This window comes from Nyctereutes procyonoides, unplaced genomic scaffold, assembly GCF_905146905.1.
Source record: "Nyctereutes procyonoides isolate TBG_1078 unplaced genomic scaffold, NYPRO_anot_genome, whole genome shotgun sequence".
Classification (NCBI taxonomy): Eukaryota; Metazoa; Chordata; class Mammalia; order Carnivora; family Canidae; genus Nyctereutes; species Nyctereutes procyonoides.
Genome location: NW_026575133.1, coordinates 61,420,014 through 61,436,406, shown reverse-complemented (window position 1 = coordinate 61,436,406; position 16,393 = coordinate 61,420,014). Strand labels below are relative to the sequence as shown.

The 16,393-nt window shown below is 39.3% G+C and overlaps 1 pseudogene; it reads left to right on the top strand.

Annotated features, from left to right (window-relative positions):
• The first annotated feature begins 1,851 nt into the window (after positions 1 to 1,851).
• LOC129523213 (proteasome subunit alpha type-1-like) lies at positions 1,852 to 2,626 on the top strand (annotated as a pseudogene).
• The last annotated feature ends 13,767 nt before the right edge of the window (positions 2,627 to 16,393 follow it).

Here is a 16,393-nt window from a genome sequence, read left to right as displayed (position 1 = left end):
AGACACTCAACCATGGAGCTACCCAGGTGCCCCTAAAACAAACCTTTAACAAGAAAGTAAAAGAAAAGACACAAAATAAACAACATTGGAAATTAGAATGTAGCATGCTTCAGAAAAAAAAGATTTTTTTAAATTGTAAGAGAAAATAAAGCATAATTTCGCTGCAATATATCTAAAAATCTAGATCACATAGACAATTTTTCAGAAATAGATATAAAACCAGGTAAAAACATTAATACTGTAAAGCAAAAACCATAAGAAAAAATAAAAGACAAAACAAGAAAAACTGTTAAAAATCTACCAGGATTAGGATATTTTTAAGGCAAATCCATCAAATAAAGAACAAATCATTCTATATCACATAATACAGTCTAGAGTATAGAAAAGTATAAAAAACATGACAGTTAATTTTGACACCAAAGCTGGAAAACACAATACAAATAAAAATGTAGGCCGATATCAGTTCTATTTTTTTTTAAGATTTTATTTATCTATTCATGAGAGACAGAGAGAGAGAGAGAGAGAGAGAGAGAGAGAGAGAGGCAGAGAGGAAGGCACAGGGAGCCCGAGGCGGAACTCGATCCCAGGTCTCCAGGATCAGGCCCTGGGCTGAAAGCAGCACCAAACCACTGAGCAACCCGGGCTGCCCCCCATATAATTTCTGAATACAGATTCAAATCATAAATAAGTGGGATCCCTGGGTGGCTCAGCGGTTTGGCGCCTGCCTTTGGCCCAGGGCGCGGTCCTGGAGTCCCGGGATCGAGCCGTGCATCGGGCTCCCTTCATGGAGCCTGCTCCTCCCTCCTCCTGTGTCTCTGCCTCTCTCTCTCTCTTTCTCTCTCTCTATCATAAATAAATAAATAAATAAATAAATAAATAAATAAATAAATAAATAAATAAATCTATCTTTAAAAAATCATAAATAAGGTATTAGAATATAAAATCCATCACTCTATGCATAAATGGAGTTTATACAAAGAGTGCAAAGATGATTCACGACACTAAAGGGACATTTGAGAAAAATAACCATAAAAAGAAAGAAAGAAAGAAAGAAAGAAAGAAAGAAAGAAAGAAAGAAAGAAAGAAAGAAAGAAAGAAAGAAAGAAAGAAAAAATAACCATTAAACTTGGAACCAGAAGACCTACCTTCTAGTCCTGGATCATGCAAAACACTTAGCCTATCTGAGTTACCTAATGTTTATTTTTAAAATCTCTTCCAATTTAAATAAGATTTTAAAGAATGGGGAAGATTATTTTATAATATTCTTATTAAGGATCATAAAGTTAAATATTTTATTTATTTTTTAAAATATTTTATTTATTTATTTGAGAGAGAGAGCGTGCAGGAGCACACATGTGGGGGGGTGGGGAGTGGCATAGGGAGAAGCAGAATTCCCTCTGAGAAGGAAGCCTGAAATGGGGCTGGATCCCAGGACCCTGATCATGACCTGAGCTGAAGACAGACACTTAACTGACTGAGCCACCCAGGCATCCTAAGTTAAATGTTACAAATACACTTTTTTTTTTTTTAGATTTTATGTATTTATTCATAAGAGACACATAGAGAAAGGCACAGACATAGGCAGAGGGGAGAAGTAGGCTCCCTGTGGGGAGCCTGATGTGGGGCTCAATCCCAGGGCCCTGGGATCACACCCTGAGCGGAAGGCAGAGACTCAACCACTGAGCCACTCAGGTGCCCCATAAGTACACATCTGTGTAAAGATGAAAGTGCCTCCTCATTCAGAGGTGTAGGGCCATTCCTAAAACTTTAATGGCATACCAAGATTTCTGAAGGAGAGGCGCTCCTGAATCCACACCTCGGCAAGAGGCCATAGCCAGACGCGCTGGAACCATGTTTGGCAACCAGTATGACAATGATGTCACTGTTCGGAGCCCTCAGGGCAGGCTTCATCAAACTGAATATGCAACGGAAGCTGTCAGGCAAGGTTCAGCCACAGTGGGTCTGAAATAAAAAATCCATGCAATTTTGGTTGCATTGAAGAGAGCACAAAGCTTGCAGCTAATCCGAAGAAAATTCTCCATGTGGATAACGATATTAGTATCTCAATTGAGGGACTTACTGCTGATGCTAGACTGTTAGGTAATTTTATGTGCCAGGTGTTTGGATTCCAGATTTGTATTTGACAGACCTCTTTCTGTGTCTCGTCTTGTATCTCTAATTGGAAGGAAGACCTAGATACCAACACAACGATATGGCCATATGGTGTTGGACTGCTTATTGCTGGTTCTGATGATATGGGCCCTCACATTTTCCAAACCGGTCCATCTGCCAACTATTTTGACTGTAGAACCATGTCCATTGGAGCCCGTTCTCAATCAGCTCGTACTTACTTGGAGAGACATATGTCTGGGTTTATGGGGTGCAGTTTGAATGAAATGGTTAAACATGGTCTGTGTGCCTTAGGAGAGACACTTCCAGCAGAACAGGACCTAACTACAAAAAATGTTTTCATTGGAATTGTTGGTAAAGATTTGGAATTTACAATTTATGATGATGATGATGTATCTCCATTCCTGGAAGGTCTTGAAGAAAGACCACAAAGGCACAGACTGCTCAACCTGCTGATGAACCTGCAGAAAAGGCTGATAAACCAATGGAGCATTAAGTCACAAACCAGTCTATATGTGTATTATCAAATATGTAAGAATGCAGGGGCCCATACTGATGACAATAATCTATACTTTGAACCAAAAGATGCAGGGTGGTCTTATGGTGTGTTTTAGGAATCAGTCCAGATGTGTTTTTCCCAAGTAACTTGTCTGAACCATATAATGGTATGCATTTTTCTTTGAGAGGGTCTATATAATCATTTTCTAGAAAGTATAGTTATTGTACTACTGTTTTTATATGAGGAACATAGTGTGTGGTTTTAAAGAAAACTGTGAAATAAAATTGTTTCACCTGCCTGTGTAAAAAAATTTTTTCTGAAGGAGAATAAGAATCAAACATTACTTACAATATGCTTATAGTTAAAAAATAGTTATAGAAGGTAAATAACTAGGCTAGATCTATAAATTAGCAAGACCTACTCAAGCACATAATTCTCAAGAGTGAATCTACAAAAGCCATTTGAATCTGAAAACCATTAAGTCAAGTAATTTAAGTCAAACACAGAGAAACAGAGCCATAGAGAGAAATATCTTTTCTTCTGACACCTTTTAATGCTTCCAGGTTATTCCTCTGTGGTTGACCTCTAGGAGACATTGATTGTGAAGTATTTTATGCAACTTTACAAAGTACCATAACATCCTATGACATCCAACAGATGGGATATTATGCAACCAATAAAAATAAGGTTTATAAAGGACAAAAATATATCTTTAAAGAAAATGCCTCTAAAACAATGTGAATTTTTTTAGCAAGCAGAATACAAAATTGTAAACACAATGCAATACTACTTTATAAAAAAATACACATAATCTTATATATATTTATAATTATATGTATGTATATATATGATACGTAATATATATAAGCTTTGAGTCCTCAACATCTAAAGCCATCTGGATTCACTTTCTTTAAAAAAAATAATGTCTTGGGATCCCTGGGTGGCGCAGCGGTTTGGCACCTGCCTTTGGCCCAGGGCGCGATCCTGGAGTCCTGGGATCGAGTCCCACATCGGGCTCCCGGTGCATGTAGCCTGCTTCTCCTCTCTCTGCCTGTGTCTCTGCCTCTCTCTCTCTGTGTCTCATGAATAAATAAATAAAATCTTAAAAAAATAGTAAGATTTTCCTATTGTGTATTGTCTATTGTAAAGCTACAAAAAGTAACGTTTTGTGGCACTGCATCCAGGATAGGTGGTTGGAATAAATACTATATCCCAAAATTAAATCCAATTTAAAATTAAATCCAAAGTAAGAATTTAGGGTATGCTTAAGAAAGTACTCCAATAAGAAAGAAGCATATTCCTTTCAGTTTTTGTTTTTGGTCTTGTTTTTATTTTTGTTTGAGAGAAGGAGAGGAGTGGGGAAGGGCAGAGGGAGAGAGAGACTTTTTTTTTTTAGATTTTATTTATTTATTCATGAGCGATACAGAGAGAGAGGCAGAGACATAGACAGAGGGAGGAGAAGCAGGCTCCATGTAGGGAGCCCAGTGTGGGATTCCATCCCAGGACTCCAGGATCATGCCTTCAGCCAAAGGCAGATGCTCAGCCACTGAGCCACCCAGGTGTCCCAGGAGAGAGAGAATCTTAAGCAGGCTCCATAGCCAGCACAGAGCCCAACACAGTGCCCCATCTCACAACCCTGAGATCATGACCTAGGCCGATATCAAGAGTCAGCCACTTAACTGACTGAAGCACTCAGGTGTCCCAGAAACATATTCTTTAATAGTCAGCAAGACAACTGGAAAAATATTTTTTTTGGTGAACTATTTTTTAATTAGGTAAGATTCCCCACCTGACAGTGTATTCCAAGACGAATCTAAAATGGCCTAAAGATTTATATATAGAGGGGATCCCTGGGTGGCTCGGCGGTTTAGTGCCTGTCTTTGGCCCAGGGCGCGATCCTGGAGTCCTGGGATCGAGTCCCACATCGGGCTCCCGGCATGGAGCCTGCTTCTCCCTCTGCCTGTGTCTCTGCCTCTCTTTCTCTATGTCTGTCATGAATAAATAAATAAAATCTTTAAAAAAAAGATTTATATATAGAAAAATAAAACATTCAGTGTTGAACAATAATAAAAGTGAACATTGATAAAATCATGGAGTAGGGGAAGGAATTTCTGAAACATGAAAGAAAAATTGGATATCTAGAAAGAAATGGGAGAGTACACTTACAAAAAGTTGTTCAAAGGAAATAATTACACATAAAAACAAAGGTATATGTAAAATGATCCTTGTGGTAGGGTTGTTTATATATCCAAATTATGTGAAGGGCACCTGGATGGCTCAGCAAGTTAAGCATCCAAGTCTTGGTTTCAGCTCAGGTCATGATCTCAGGGTGGTGAGATCAAGCCCCACATCCCACATCAGGCTCTATGCTCAGCAGGGAGTCTGCTTGTCCCACTCCCTCTGCTCCTCCCCCACTCATGCATGCTCACTCTCTCTCTCTCTTGTTCTCTCTCTTGCAAATAAATACATACATAAAATCTTTTAAAAATAATGATAAATAAATCCAAATATGTGAACTAATTTAGACATCCATCAATGGGATTTAGTAAAATAAATTACAGTTCTTCCATATATTACATTTAAAAATAATGTGTTTATATATATTTATATGAAAGGACATTCACAAAATGTTAATAAATGGGAAGGGGGAATTATTACAAAACAGTATATAAATATATATATAAATAGTATATAATTTTTTTAAAGTTCAAACATATAAGTAAAATTGCATCATTTCCTCAATCAAAGCTTCCTATGTCTTCCTAATACCTACAGAACAGCCCAGCTTTCTAGCATAACATTTGAAGTTCCTACATCAAACATTCATTTTCCTCCCTCAAGAGAATGTGCTTTATTCACACAAATCTATTATCCTGTCCCAAAGGACTGTGTGCTGTCACATTTTCACGGAGCTCATGCTGTTCTCTCAACCTGGAAGGAGAAATCTTCCACATTTGCTTCTTAAGGAAATTCTCCTCATGTCTCAAGCTCTGCTCCAATGTCACCTTTTGCTGGAAAATAGCACTAAGCCCACCCCCACTCCTTCCCTACATTCCCACAGCACAATATTTAGACCATTCTTATACATCAACATTTCTTTTTTTTTAATTTTTTTTAATTTTTATTTATTTATGATAGTCACAGAGAGAGAGAGAGAGAGAGAGGCAGAGACATAGGCAGAGGGAGAAGCAGGCTCCATGCACCAGGAGCCCAACGTGGGATTCGATCCCGGGTCTCCAGGATCACGCCCCGGGCCAAAGGCAGGCGCTAAACCGTTGCGCCACCCAGGGATCCCTACATCAGCATTTCTGACAAACTTCCTCCATACACAGTACTGAGTTTAATGCTCATAATGGAGGCTCCAACAAGTGTTTGCTTAAATACAAGGCTTATAAAATTTTAATTATTTGATCAAGTTCTCAAAATAAAAAAATAAATCTATCCTTTTTTGGGCATTCTTGTTTCCACTAATTAAAGAAAAATTGAATGAAATGAAAAATAGTAAATAAAAGTGTCTCGTAATTTGGCTTCACCCCCCTCAGGGCAACCTCTATTAAGAATTTAGTACATACACCTTTCACAATTTATTATGTGTGCTTAATTTTTCTGTAAAAGTGGCATCATAAAAGGAAATTTTTTATTGGATTAGCAACATTCCTCTCCCTAACCTTCTCAACAGAAAAATGTGGAATATTGGTTTTCTTCAAAATTCTTCCTGCTTCTTTTTCCTATTAGACAAGCATTTGCTTTTAATTTTATTCAACTCCACCCATAAATCCTCAATTTGCCAGGTGCTTTCATGATATGGAAGCAATAATTCACAGTGACTCTTCTGGTCTATCTGGACCTGTCTGTCTGTCTGTGTGACTCAGGCCTTTCCCTTCATCTTAGAACCTACATTGGGCTGACTTTTGGGCTTTCTCATTACTAGGTTTAAATGGTGCTAATAAAGTATTAATGGGGTACACACAGAAATTGCACAGCCACTATCTCCTGAGCTGTATCTCAAAGCTTTGCAGAAAAAGAACTTGACTGGTGGGCAAATCCAGGGTATCTTAAGCTCTGCTTCCCACGGTCTTTGTCACAGCAAACCTTTAGCCCTTTACATCTCTGGATTTCAGTTTCTTGATCAATGAATGATTGGATGGACATCATCAGGAATTTACAAACAATGCTCCAAATAGTGCTGGGACCCTGAAAACATACCCCCAAGGCCTTCAACAGAAGGATAGAAAGGATAATTATTTAATAGGTAAATAACTAATAGCAAATCACAGTTACTCAGCCAAATATCTCATCTTAGTAATTCCTTAAAATGATAAGAAAATGACAAGCAGCCTCTCCAGAACCCAGACAGTGTGTGGCATATAAGTGAAACCAAATATCGATTTGTTAAGGAATAGAACTTACGTGCCATTATATTGGAATCTTTAAGCTTGAAAACATATACTTTTATTGTTGTTGTTTCACTTTCTCTCTATACCCCTTGTGTCTGGTTCTCTTTGAGAGGAAGCTTTCACACCAGCTCAGCCTTGTCTGAGTATTCTGTTTCAAAGCTTGCTACAGGGACCCCTGGGTGGCTCAGTGGTTGAGCATCTGCATTTCACTCAGGATGTGATCCCAGGGTCTTGGGATTGAGTCCCATATCGGGCTCCTGGCAGGGAGCCTGCTTCTCCATCTGCCTATGTCTCTCTGCCTCTCTCTCTCTCTGTGGCTCTCAAAAATAAATAAATAAAATATTTTTAAAAAAAACCAAACTTGCTACAAATAATGAAATAGGAAGAGCACTGGATTCGAACAGGCAGGAAATCTGAGTCTCAGGTCTGCCACTGATTTTTGACCTTGATCAAGTCACTTACCTCTCTGGGACTGTCCCTTTGTGCATCTACTTATCAGTCAATTTGCACCCCTTACCACACACCCGATACTAAACTAAAATATTAGGAAAACTATGACTAATATGACTCCACCCATTCTCCTGGAGCTCACATGGTGATAGGGGAAAGGTAGAAAGGCAAATAAACACAGATATGTAAAAGTCAGTGGAACAGCCTCGAGAATGTGTGACCACAGGACTACCAAATCCGTTTCAAACCCCAAAAGTATACAGCTGCGTGGAAAGTAGTTCATGACCTTAAATACTGTTCATGTTTCCTCCTCAAATCATTGAAAAATGGGGATAGAACTTTGGAGCAGGTGCTAATTGACCCACATTAACGATCCCTCCCAAGGTGGTCTGAAACTGCCAACAATCGGACAACAGAGGTGGGGATCCATCACCAGGACCTGGCATGTGGGAGGGGCTCAATAAATATTTGTTGATTTGTAACTAAGCAATGTCTAGCAGGCCGACCAGGCCGGAGCAGAGGGAACCTTCCAGCTTTTCTCTATTGGTATGGATCTAGCCAAAGCTAAGACACAGAAAATGTGACCCTGGGGACTGGAGTGGAGCATGAAAGTCACTCCTTGGGACATGAACCTGGGCAGTTTTCATCCTGTAGTGCTTCCAAAGCTGATTTTCCAGCAAAATGAACATAGTAGTAGTGATGGTGATGATAACTCTGCAAGATTGGAGATAATTACTGTCCTCATAGAATCATAGATGAATGTTTTAGCCTCCGACAGAGAAAAAAATTTTCCAGCATGAATATGTCTTTACATGAAGTAGGCAGATCTCAGGCCTCTAACTCAACAAGGACGTTCCTTTTGGGCAAATCATTTGCAGATGCCTGTGAGCGGCAGGCGTGTAAAGGAAGGATGATAACAGATTTTCTGTGGTGTTCATCACTCAGGGTGGCTTGTCCGGTGACATTCTGGGCTTCCAGGTGTGGCCTCAAAGCCGGAGAGGGTTCCAGCAGGGCTGCGGTCCGCAGCAGCTGCCTGGTGAGCAGATTCAGAGCACAGCTGTTTGGCTCAGAGAATGGCAGATAGGAAGAACGCTCTGCCTGCCACAGAAGTCAGCTGGGACATCTGCTATTCTTGCAAATTGGTCTATATTAAATACGTAATTCAAGGGCTAAAATTAAAACCAAAATGAGCCCACAATTTCTAGAGCAGTCTTCAAACATTCCAGTCATAGCAGCGCTTCTTTTAATACAGCCAGCCATCTTCGGAGATTCAAAAGGAATTTCCTCTAAGCAGAAAAGTCGGAAGAGAGTTCTTCAAAGATCCTTGAGGGAAACTCACTCTGATAGCAGGAAAAGAAAGTTCAAGATGCCTCAGAGACTACATGCATGGAAAAATACTTTAGACTGTCAAGGCAAGAGGAGGTCATGTTAGATGATACCTAATACAGCGTTGGGTTAGAAATCCTGCTCAAAACTGCAAGAGCAGAAGTGCTATTAAAGGCATAAGCTTGTAAAGCAAGGATGCAAGAACATAAATACACACTCAGAAAACATTATCTCCATTAATGTATATGTGCATACATACTGATGCAGGGGTGGTGTCCAAAATGTCTAACAACTCCTAGAGCAGCAGAGGATGTTCAACTATCCCAGTCTGTTTGGAACTAACGGGTTTCCTGGGATATGGAACTTCTAGTACTAACAGCCCTGGGCAGCCCTGGGCAGCTGGGATATTTGGTCACCCTTATTCAAGGGCGCTAAGCAACCTGAACAGCTAAATACCCTGGTGGGGCCTGGTGGGTTCTCTATCTGATCTCTCATCCTTGGTCAAGTCTGAGGATGTTTTTGAACCAGATGAACCCTGGGAATCACACAATCCTGTATTTGGTTCCCCTGAATTTCTCACACTTTCTCCTGCCTCTGTGCCTTCGCACAAACCGTTCTCTCCACCTAGAAAATCCCCGGCCAACATCTGTAACTTCCTCCCAGAAGACCTCTTGACCCTTCCAAAACTGAATTAAATACATCTCTGAAGGTCTTCCCTAAGGACTCTATATTTACTCCTGTATTCAGAATTTGAGGGAAAACGTGAAGCAGAAAGGCAGCTCCACATAGAAGCCATATTGTTCATCTCAGTTACTTGCGAACAAGGAAGAATCAGTGAGCATCTCTCAAATTTCCACCCCCAAATTCCAAACCAAAGTAATTTTTATTGTATTTGATAACATTCTTCAGGAAGCCACTAAAAGCTATTATGGGTTTTTGTACATGCTACCAGGGCCCCAGATGGAGCCGAAAATAATCTGAATCTGAGGGGCACCTAGCTGGCTCAGTCAGTACTGCATGGGACTCTTGATCTCAAGGTTGTAAGTTCGAGCCCCATGTTGGGTTAGAGATTACTTAAAAATAAAAATCTTAGAAGAAGAAGAAGGAGGAGAAGGAGGAGGAGACAGTGATTTTTAGGGTCAGTAATGAAGACCCACTGTTTGTGCAGATCTGGGCCACAGCCCTGCTAATAGGAGAAATATTCTTCTTCAGCTTTGGTTAGGCCATCTTGTCACTTCACTGAGAAAATAAATTACTCTTAGTTCTTGAGAGGTGTAATTAGTTACTACGGCATCAGCAGTTCCAGAAGCCATCCTAGGTGGGAAGACCAAATTGGAAATGGAGGAAAGCTTTGCATCTTCCCCTTCTCCCAAGGCCCACCGCTCTCCCAACTACTTGAGCCTGCAGGAATCAGGAAAGACCCAGAGTTGAGCAATATCCTTCTATGGAAGGTAGCAGAGTTTACCCAGAGGGCATAGAAGCCACATGTGTGAGCTGAAGCTAGAACCAGGTCAAGGAAGGGGGAGCACCTATATAGACTGGAGTTAGGGTCCCAGCAAGAAACAAATGGCATATTCATAGAGGGAAATCCACAGAGAGTTTGATGAAAGGTCTATTTACAAAGGTGTGGGCAGGGTGTAGGGAAATCACAAAAGATTAGTGTAATTCCTGGGGCTGTTACTATAGGTGTTACCACCCTTAGCTAGACAAAGTGGGGAAATGGTTACCAGATACTTGAGACAAAAAATGCTGAGTGGAAAGAGCCATATGACGAGCTTGGCATCTATGGTGGCAAGACTCAGCGAGCGGGCGGTGACAAGGCAGGAGAGAGCTGATTTCTCTTCCTTTCTCTCTCCAGTCTCTTGCTTATGCTCCCCTTGGGGCCAAAGGGAAAGGAGCTGTCCACATAATTCAAGGTCAATTCCTGGTGCGCAAGACAGGGTGGGGAAATGTACAGAAGATCTGGAGGGGACAAACAGAAGGTGTCCAGCACATGAACACTCACATTGTGAAACCCTGCATCTTGTGGTTATTTCCTTTAAATGCACAAAGAAAATTCCAAACTCAGGGTCCCTGACTGGCTTGCTTGATAGAGCATGCAACTCTTGATCTCAGGGTAGTAAGTTCAAGCTCCTTTTTGAGTGTAGAGCCTACTTAAAATAAGAAAAGAAAATTCTAAACTACAGTTGACTCTTGATCAACACAGGTCTGAACTGCCTAGTACACTTACACGTGGATTTTTTTCGATAAATACTGCACAGCACTGTAAATGTGTTTATTTCCTCTTCCTTATGATTTTCTAAAAAACAATTTCTTATCTTTAGCTTACTTTATTCTAAGAATACAGTATATGACATACAATATATGCACTAATTGACTATTGATGTTATCAGTAAGGCTTTCAGTCAATAATAGGCTATTAGTGGTTAATAATATGTGTGTGGATTTTTTTTTAAAATTTTTATTTATTTATGATAGTCACAGCGAGAGAGAGAGAGAGGCAGAGACACAGGCAGAGGGAGAAGCAGGCTCCATGCACCGGGAGCCCGACGTGGGATTCGATCCCGGGTCTCCAGGATCGCGCCCTGGGCCAAAGGCAGGCGCCAAACCGCTGCGCCACCCAGGGATCCCTGTGTGTGGATTTTTGACGATGTGGGGTTGGGGGGCTGGTGTCCCTCCACTCCTACATTTTTTAAGGGTCAACTGTATTTAGAACCTGAATCTTGGCAGTGATTAAGAGTATTGGTGAGACTGCCTAGGATCTGGGGCAAGTTGTTTCATGCCTCTACAACATGGTTTATTCACCTATAAAATAGGCACAATAGTAGTACATGTTTGTAGAGTTGTCGAGATTCAGTAAAGCATCCAACATAGCAGATGGTCAATAGTAAGCACTTAACAAATGTTAATATTTATTTTCCATTTATTACTATCACTGGGTTTTGCTAAGTATTATATATGCCGTGCCATTTGATGTTTTCCTATTAAAGAGGCTACAGGGTCAAGGGAACAAGAGGAAGAATCAAAGTCTTCTCCATGCCATTCTTTCTGGTACCAAGAGAAGGAGAAGCCCCCTAATCACTGGATGTGCTAAGACACAAAGGCCATAGTGTCAGGCAAGAAACCCAGAATGTCAGAGATACTAGAGACAATATTTGCAAGAAAGATGGTAAAGCCAAACTCCCCAATTGACTCATGTAGTTTAAAACATCCACCCTCAGGAAAGGGTTGGGAGGCTCATACATTCCTATTACACTTAAAAGAAAAAATAGACCAGAAAAATGAAATTGAGTTTGTGTAGAACATTGTATGCTCTACAGAGAGAAATGAAAACTCTTCAGTGATTCAGTGGTGATTTTAGCATGTGTCTGAGAGAGTGAAGAAAGTAGGATACCTCTGACAACAATAAAAGTCATGGTCTGCATACACTTATTTTTTTCTTTGTATATAGCTGGTCACAACTTAAGCCCATTGGGAGAAACTGATGCCATTCAAGTGTTCCCGATGGTTTGGAAGCACAGGATTTTCTTCTCTATATCCCACCACAAGTATAATCCTTTTGGTAAAATTTTCTGTTTGACAACTTGACATAGTTAAGTTAAAAACAGAGAACTAGTATTGGTGAGTCAATAGCATTCTATGGACCCATGAGTAACTAAGTTCAGTGTCAGGTAGGAATGCAGATGCGGGGAAAGCAGAACAGTTTCAACCGGGGTAATATGAATGAATTGGGAGCAAACAAAGGATTAACACCAAAAATATGCATAATACAATCCTCGGACTTAACATTTTAGTCTCTCGTTATCTTACCTGTTTTGATTCAAGAAACTTGCTAAGACATTGGTAGGCTATGACTTTTTTTTTTTTTTGATAGTGGTTTTCGAGTTTCTTTTCTTTAAATAACAGCTTTACTGAAATACAATTCACATACCATACATTTCAAGTGTACAATTTCAAGGATACAATTCTGTGGGATTTTATTTTTTGTTTTTTTTTTTTTTTGTTTTGTTTTTAAGTATAGTCACACTTATGTGCAACCATCAGCACAATTTTAGAACATTTTTATCATCTCAGAAAGAAACCCCACACCCTTTAGGTATTACTCCTTTGTCTCTCTCTTCTTTCCCCAGCCCTAAACAACCACTAATCTATTTTCTGTCAATATGGATTTACATCTTCAGGCCATTTCTTGTAAATGAAATGAGATCTGTTGTTGACGGTCTTCTTTCATTCAGCATAAGGTTTTCAAGGTTTATCTGCATTGCCATATATATCAGTACTTCATTCTTTTCTATAGCAGAATAATAATCGATTGAAAGGATATACCACATTTTGCTTACCTGTTCATCTGTTGATGGACATTTGAGTTGTTTCCACATTTTGGCTAAGATGAATAATACTATAAACATTTACATACAAGTTTTTGGGAGGAAATATGTTTTCATTTCTCTTGAGGGGATATCTAGGAGTGTAATTGCTGGGTTAGATGGTAACTCTATGCTCAACTACTTCAGAAACCACCAGACTATTTTCCAAGAGGGCTGCACCAGTTTACGTACCCATGACTCCTTCATCTTTTTTTTTTAAGATTTTATTTATTTTTGAAATACATATATATATAGAGAGAGGCAGAGACACAGGCAGAGGGAGAAGCAGCCTCCATGCAGGCAGCCTGACGTGGGACTCGATTCTGAGACTCTGGGATCACATCCTGGGCCGAAGGCAGACACTTAACTGAGTGTCTGAGCCACCCAGGTGGCTTTTCTACCACTCTGAAAACTATTAAAGTGGTAACCAACTTAATATCTAAGTAAAAGTACAAAATACCCAGTTGATCCGTAATCCAGTCTCATACACAAATAATTATTCTTCAGAGTGAAGGTTTTTTTTTAAGATATAATTTATTCATGACAGACACAGAAAGAGAGGCAGAGACATAGAGGGAGAAGCAGGCTCCCTGTGGGGAGCCTGATGCGGGATTCAATCTCAGGACCCTGGAATCACAACCTAAGTCAAAGGCAGATGCTCAACCACTGAGCCACTCAGGTGCCCCTCCAGAGTAAACATTTTGTTCTCACTTCCCCATCTATTCCCAAATGTATGCTGACCATCAATAGCAAGTCACAGTAAATCTTCTGAGGATTCTAATAAAAACTGTGTTGTCCATTGTAGTATCCCTATGAGATGAATTCATTTTATTTATTTTATTCTCAGAAAACAAAAACAAGTGAAATAGGAAGGGCATAGCTATTTCCATTAAGCTAATTAGGAAACAGAAACACAAGAAAATTCATAACTTGCCCTAGGACACGTCTAGGTGCTAATGCTAGGGATAATATCATGTACTTCAATTTCTTCCCTACAATTGGAATGATAAGATATTGACATAAAAACTAACAATGCAAGATGTATGTGTTATGAATCGAATGGGTGACAAGAGCCAAAATGTAATAAGTGTTTTAAAGAGGTGAAAGCAGATGAGGATAAGGGTATACTGGGGACAAAGGAGAAAGACACAAGGGAGATTTCCTAGACGAAAAGAGAAGGTGACACTGGAGCTTGGCCTTGGGGAATGTGTAGAAGTTTGAGGGTTTGACAAGTCAAGTTGAGAGAAGACAGTGCTGGCCTGCAAAGCAGCAAGACCAACAACTTGGAAAACACAAGCAGAGCCAGGAAACAATGGGTAGTCCAGTTGGAACAAAAAATACTCCTTTATGTTAAGCTGAGTAGTAATAGGTTATGGATTCAAAAATAGTTATCGAATTAAAGAATCTGGTCTTTATTCAGTAGACAGTAGAGAAAAATCAACAAAATTTTATTAAAGGATTTTCATAATCAGTATGGTGTTTTAAGGATACTATTGTGGCAGTATTATAAGGAAGCAAGGTAAAAGGATATGTAATGAAAAGAGAAACACTAGTTAAAAGACTATCATAATAATCCAAGTGCGAGATAACAAATGTTTGTCTCAGAGTTTCTTAACTAGGGCATATGTTAACTCCCAGGAGACATTTGCAATGTCTGGGGACATTTTTGGTTGTCACATAGTGCAGAGTCCTTCTGGCATCTGTTGGATAGAGACCAGGGATACAGCTAAACATTCTGCAATGCATCCTACAGCAAGAGTATCTGGCCTACAATGTCAATAACGTCAAGGATGAGAAAACCTGGTCTAAATTAAGGTAATAATAAAAAATAAAAGTAAATGACAGATAATAGAATTATTTTCAAGGAATAAGTGATAGGGTTTGATGGTGGTTGGGTCTGGAGGCAAGGGATAGGGGGTAGGTGGTTTATAACATGCTTGACAAATTTCTAATAGCAAAAACAAAAAAAATTTTTAAAGAAATTAGTAGGAGGAAGAAGGAAGAGTATAATGAGTATATGTTTGTATCTTCTTAGTATCCTTTTCTTTGGAAACAACCTACTCCTCAAACTGTAATGGCATTTGGATGGGAAAGATCACACCCTCAAGCCATCTACAAACAGTACTTTTCTGATCTAGGTCTAGCCAAACAGAATCACCATAGATTTGGCCTTACTGAAAGTTCTCTTAGTGAGCGTGTAATCCAAGCAGACCAATAAGAGTTCTTTCTGAATTCTGCATATGTCACAGATATGAAGCTAGCCTATCTGAGAATTAATGAGAGAAAAACCAAGAAACAGGCTCTAAACTATAAAGAACAAACTGATGGTTACCAGAGGCTAGGGTGAGGGGAGGATGAATTAAATAGGTGACAGGGATTAAAGAGGGCATTGGTTGTGATGAGCATCAGGTGTTGTTTGTAAGTGCTGAATCACTATATTATACACCTGAAACTATTATTACACTGTATGTTAACTATCTGGAATTTAAATAAAAACTTTAAAAAAATTAAACCATGGCAAGCATAGCAGGGTAAGGAAAGACAGACAGAAAACCATAGACAGAAACAGAGACAGAAATAAAATTTAAGTGATATCATTAAGTTCCTGGATCTAGCTATGCCTGAAATACAAGATTCAGATTTCCCAGTTAGATTAGGCCAACACATTTCCCACTTTGGTTATGCTAGACTTGGATTTCTATTTCTTTCAAATGAAAAAGTCTTAGCTAATAACAAAAGAATGAGATTAGTTTTCAACGTGTTAACAGATGGAAAATTTATCAGTGAGAAAGCAGCTAGAATGTACAGAACTAAGTTAAGTATTTTGGAATTTATTTTTCGAGAGATGACAGATGCCAGTATAGTTGGGACCATTTTGGAACAGGCCAAAGATCAAAAGACTTGGTATTTCCTTTCTAATTTATAAGAAAATAAAAGGAATCAAATTATTAAGAAGTCTAAATTAATAAATCGTGATTATCTGGAAATAGTAATCCTACTAAAGATATTAGAAACTAGGAGTTATTTTGAACTATTTGTAGTTTCATCACATGTAGAATAGCTGCAGATTTGTTCAATTCTGGCCTATCAATTGTTAATCATTTGCCTATTTACTCTTAGATTTCTTTTCTCTGCTTCTTCTGCTTGTTCTGTACTACAGAGGTTTGATTTCTGCAAAACACATTGCCCAGGCTTCTTTGCCAATTGGCTTCTCATTAGTTTGG